Genomic DNA, 6000 nt, shown 5'->3' with positions numbered 1-6000 from the left:
GAGAGAGAGAGAGAGAGAGAGAGAGAGAGAGAGAGAAATCTTATATAACCCAGGGTTTGTGGCCTTTCAGAGGACCACAGCATAGATACACAGCACCTTTGGTATTAAATTTTAATGGAAAAGAAAATATAATAAAGAAAGGCCCCGAGGGTAGGCTAGGGGGATTGAGAAACAGTACTTTAGGGACATAGCTGATCAAATATTCCGCAAGTGCTGTCTATGCTAATGATCACGAACTATCATTTATTGACTTAGAGCTGAAAGAATCTGAGAAGCCATTATCGTGGGCATTTTAGAATTTTGTGTCCATGTAGACACCCACGTATACCCACTCCTCACCCCCACCCTGCACTCAGCACAATCTTTAACAACAAAGTCATTCTAGTTTTTTATTTTCGTTTTTCTCTGAGAGAATGGAAGGCTTGGGTGACTTGCCACAATCCGAGCTAGTAACTAAAAGAAATAGGATTTAAACACTAATGTATGTCCCCAAACCGCTCACCCAGAATCACGTGGTTTCTAGATCCCCTGTGCGGCTATAGCCAATTACCTGTGACCTTTTAAAAAGCATGGATACCCACGCATTGCTGAAAACCTAGGACTAGCATGGAATTTGCCTGAAATCTCATAGACGATTCCCACTTGGTAACCCATAGTCAATTTTAGCAATAACTAACTACTCACCCGATCCCAATGCTTTCACAGGGTTGTGTTCTGGAGACTCAAATTTCCCATCTCAAGCACTGCTTCTATTTTCTCTTCAAGAGGATGGGTTTCTTCAGAAGAAAATCCTTCATTGATGAAATCCAAGGGTTATGGTAGAACACTGTTGAATAGCTCTCCTTTTGAAGAAAATCCTGACAATTTGAATTTGCTTACTCACTTTTTACATGATCTCCCTTGAGTGCTACTCAATATATTTTATTTATTTATTTATTATGTATTATTATGTATATAATATTCTGTCTGTATTTCTGAAGGCCAGAAGAGGGCGCCAGACCTCTTTACAGATGGTTGTGAGCCACCATGTGGTTGCTGGGAATTGAACTCAGGACCTTTGGAAGAGCAGGCAGTGCTCTTAACCACTGAGCCATCTCTCCAGCCCCCTACTCAATATATTTTTAAAAACAAACAACAAAAAACAAACAAAAGCCGGGCAGTGGTGGCACACGCCTTTAATCCCAGCACTCGTGAGGCAGAGGCAGGCGGATCTCTGTGAGTTCAAGACCAGCCTGGTCTACAAGAGCTAGTTCCAGGACAGGCTCCAAAACCACAGAGAAACCCTGTCTCAAAAAACCAAAACAAACAAACAAACAAACAAACAAAAAACCAGGCTCAAGGTGCTTATTGTAAAGTCACTGTGAATCACAGACCCTACGAAGAAGAGTTTGAAAACCACAGTTTACCCATAAGACCACCAGTCTAACAAGATGACGTCATGGTCTTTATATTGCTTTATCTTTGTTAGTGATGTCTCTCATACCACATAAGTTATTCAGGTCCAAAAAATTTAGAAAATTCTCAGAGATGAACTTGAACATCACAATTCCAAATGTGGAAAACAAATTGAAAATTATTCTGAGGATAAACTTCAAATCACTGTTCTCTTAAAAGCACATTTCAACCCTTTTTCCAAACCCAAACCTGCCCCCATGTCCAAAGTTCTCTGCCCCTCCCCCTCAGTTCTAAAGGAAGCAGTATGGAGGGAGGCTATTGCGAAGAGTGCTAGAGAGAGTTTGGGAGTGCAGATTACTGTTTGAAAGACTGATTTCAAACCCTTTGTGCAAGTACTCAGAGCACTGTGACCCAGGTGAATGGTATCTCAGAAAATGGTAGTTATGTTAGGTAAGGACTTTCTGAGTGGTACGTCTACACAGCCAGGTTCTGGCTGCTACAAAACACCGTCTCTGGTTTGGATTTTTCTGAAAATGGGTAAGCATGAGTCTCTAGACCAGCCTTCCCGTCTGAATGCTATAATGTTTATATAGCAAGGGGAGCTGACCACCACAGATGAAGAGAAAACCCACAATCACAGGGAGGAAATGATGTCATCTTTTAATGTCTGAGTTATTTCTGTTAATTATAGTTCAAGTAACATTGTTCTGCGCACACCTGTTCCACCTTGTGATTAGGGCATTATCCCCGTCAACCAACTTGCCTCACATATATATAAATTCAGAACATTCTTTCATCAAGAAATTTTGAGTACTTACTGCGTACTAGATATGATAATGGTGTAAGTGTACCTACTACAGAATTCCATAGTAAATTCCTGTGTATTTAAGAAGGACTCTGATGTTGTCTGCTTGTGGAAACAATTTGCATTTCAATTCATAGCTTTGCAAAGCCAGCCCTTGGTAGTTTTATTTATTTATTTATATTTATTTTTAATACCTGGTTCTAGAGATTTTTAGGGATTAATTGCCTGTTTTTTTTTTTAAATTGTGTTGTGGCTCTGTATTTTATTTTGTTTCCAATACTGCTTCCTAAGTATGAAGTATAATATAATCATATTTTGTAAATAAGATGTTTTTCTTCAAAGATAAAATACATAGTTAAACTTAGAAAACATCAGTAATCAGAAAAGAGCATAAAAAAATCTATAACCCATTCTTAATCTTTTGGTATGTATTTGTACACTCTTTTTTGTTTTTTTTTAAAGATTTATTTATTATGTATACAACATTCTGCCTCCATGTATGCCCACAGGGCGCCAGATCTCAGTACAGATGGTTGTGAGCCACCATGTGGTTGTTGGGAATTGAACTCAGGACCTCTGGAAGAGCAACCAGTGCTCTTAACCTCTGAGCCATCTCTCCAGCCCTGTTTTTGTTTTTTGAGACAGGGTTTCTCTGTGTAGCCCTGGCTGTTCTGGAACTCCTTCTGTAGACCAGGCTGGCCTGGAACTCATAGAAATCCCCCTACCTTTGCCTCCCAAGTGCCTCCTGAGTACTACTACCACCTGACCCACTCTTTCATCTGTGTTATATGTAGAATTGAGAACATACTCTGTATTATATGTGTAAACTGTGTTATTGTTATTGTGGTATGTATGTAGAAGTGTGGGTCCACACATCATGGTGCACGTGTGAGATTAGAAAACAGCGTCTAGGAGTTGTTTCTTTCCTTCCCTGCTGGGATCCCGGGGTGGAACTTAGATTAGCAGGCTTCAGGGACAACCACTCTTATACCACTGCGCCATCTTGCCAGCCTGTGTATTATGTTTTGTGACATATTTTTAGTCTGATGATACATGGTAAATAAGTATGTTCTTTGCTCACATGACTCCAGTGTTTTGTTGCTAGAACTGGGACTAGAAGAATCCTGTTAATAAGTTACTGCACAGGACAAATTCAGAAGCCTAAACTGCTGACCCAGGACCAAAAGCCTCTGCTGTTTTTCTTTCACTAATTTTTGTTCCATTTCCACTTTTCTAGTCCCAGGACAGCGCGAGTCTGTTGGCAGTGTCCCTGAAGGAAGACTTAGAAGTGTAGTCAGCACCGGAGTGCAGTGTCCCTGAAGGACTTAGAAGTGTAGTCAGCACCGGAGTGTTCTTGCAGATGTAGTTGGTTCTGCTAGACATTCTTGAAATGGAAGCATCCTGTTTATTTAAAAGGTGCTCCTATAGCTAAAGCTAGGAAGAGGTGGGCTTTATAAGTAGAAAAAGAAAAGCAAGGAGTGGAACCCAGATTGGTCGTTAGAGGTAGCTGCAGATTTAAGCTGGGATTTTCTGTGTATGTCATTTCAGACAAACCAAATGCCTTCTGATTGGCTGCTGTTAACCTCCTGTTTGGAAGACTGGTTCTTTACAAGTTTTTTTTTTTTTTTTTGGTAACCTAACCATTTGGGCTGGGCCTCGCCTAGTGGGCCTAGTACAAGAGCACACTCTAAAACATTGATTTCTTGCAGTTTTTAATCTACCACTCTCATTATGTGAATTGGATGTGTATACGTAGAATATATTATTATTTTCTTCAACCACACTTCCACGCTAAGAACCAAATCCAGGGCCTGGGGTTGTTAGACAAGTACTCTGTCAGTGAGCCATACTCCCAGCCACTAAATATTTTAACCTATCTAATGGATGGTCTTTGAATATCTACAGATATCCAGGCCATCATGAGCTTTTGAAGAAAGGGGACTAAACTAACTTTAATAAATTATTTCAATCATCTTAACAAAATAATAAAACTAAACAAATGATACCGTATAAAATGTAGAAACATAAGGAAAGGAGCTTTTTTTCCCCCTCCTCTGTGTGTGTGTGTGTGTGTGTGTGTGTGTGTGTGTGTTTGTGTGTGTGTGTGATTTCCTGAGTGGTTTATTAAGCATAGGTGTTGAGCATGGGGTAGTGCCAGACTGCCCCATTTCCATAGTAACCAACAGGCTTGGTTACAAGCTACAAGTTGTTCCTTCATCTGTGTGAATTAGTAATCTACATTTAAAAGGAGAACTGGCTTTTTCAAACATTAAGTATCTTTGTATCAGAGTCGTGACTTAAAAAACACAAAAGTTAAATTCACAGGTTAAAAACAGCAATCCTGACTGCTGCCCTGAGGTGTCAGGTCTGAACCTCATCTAAATTATTTAAGCAGGCAGCACCCTTCTGGAGATAAAGGTAGGGGAGCCTGCCTGCTTCTATATAGGTATCCTCCATAGTGTCTTTGGCATTTGAGGGTTCAGTCCCAGACCAGGTACCATGACTTAGGAGGTAACATAGGGCAGGGCCAAGCCCCACAGCCAGCGCAAATGAAGAAAAATGGCCCTACCTGCCATTTCCAAGCTTTGGCAGCTCTCAGGTGTTTCCAGCCCCAGCTGTGGCCAGATTGCAGGTCTTGGGCCTGAGTTTATGGTTACAGCAGACTGGCTGCTGCTCAGCTCCAAGCCCTTGTTCTCAGTCCTCAGTGACCTCAGTCTGGGGGTAGCAGGGAAGGAGGGTTAGCTCAGACCTCAGGATCAGTTGTTGCCCCTCAGCACACAGAAGAAGCCAGAGAGGTACAGACAGCATGGATGTGGTCTCACTGGACAAAAGGCAGGCAGGGCACAGGTGAGGACTGTGTCCGGCTGCTAAAGCATGGACTGCTGCATGACAAGGCCCTTTCCTGTGCACATTTATGTTTACCTTCTATTGTACATTGATTTTTCATATTTTAGCATAATAGTATGCCTTAGTAATATAGTATTCTGCACTATAATATAATATAATATAATACATATACTAAATACCAGCACATACCTTTCCCAACTCGTCTTACATGAGGTTTCCTATATGCTGATTTCCTAATTAGATAATTTATCATTACTGTTGTCATTTCCTGAACGCTTCTCCTTTTTCTGGTTCTTTGAGTCAGTGGCCTATTTGAATGCTACCTTCTCTATGTCCTATTGAACACTATTAATGGCTGCTGTGTCTTTCTGTCCAGTAGCTGAGTAAGTTTCAGTCATGAGAGTCTAGCTTGTAAAAGTCCTATCACACCACCATCTTAGTCTGCCTGACTGTGCTAGGCAAGGACTGTACAAAGGCGCCGACTGTAGTTCAGTATTTGTTTTCCTGGGTGCAGAAGCTTTTTAAAAACAGACGCCAAGGGCCTCAGGGGAGGGTCTTGCTTCTGTGCTCTCCGGGCTCGTTCCTGATGCACATGGGAAAAGTATTCTCATTTAGAGCCTTCTCTCTTATCTGATGCAAATGATTATGGGATTCAAACTATGGAAAGCAGAATGTTACTTAGAGTTTGTGGAATTTCAAAGGGTAATGCCCATAATGATTTAAATTGGTATAAACATATGAAGGATAATTCTACTTTTAGCCCATACCTCCCAATTCTGTATTCTTAGTGATTATTATTAAATCGTGTAGACCTTCTTGACAGATAAACTCCTCAAGTTAATGAACACAAAAATAAAATTGAACTATTTTTCTCTATATTAAAATTTAGACTTCTAAACGTTTACTTTTAGAAAATTAACTTTTCTAGGTGATATCAAATTGCAGGATAAAAT

At 40.5% G+C, this 6000-nt stretch overlaps 1 protein-coding gene across 2 annotated transcripts in view; it reads left to right on the top strand.

Annotated features, from left to right (window-relative positions):
• Ptpdc1 (protein tyrosine phosphatase domain containing 1) overlaps nucleotides 1-6000 on the top strand; it is a 56809-nt gene that overhangs the window by 620 nt on the left and 50189 nt on the right. The gene's annotated exons all lie outside the window — the stretch shown is intronic.

This window comes from Microtus ochrogaster, chromosome 16 (assembly GCF_000317375.1).
Source record: "Microtus ochrogaster isolate Prairie Vole_2 chromosome 16, MicOch1.0, whole genome shotgun sequence".
NCBI classification, from domain to species: domain Eukaryota; kingdom Metazoa; phylum Chordata; class Mammalia; order Rodentia; family Cricetidae; genus Microtus; species Microtus ochrogaster.
The sequence above is the reverse complement of the archived record's forward strand: the minus strand, read 5'-3'. Positions and strand labels throughout refer to the sequence as shown.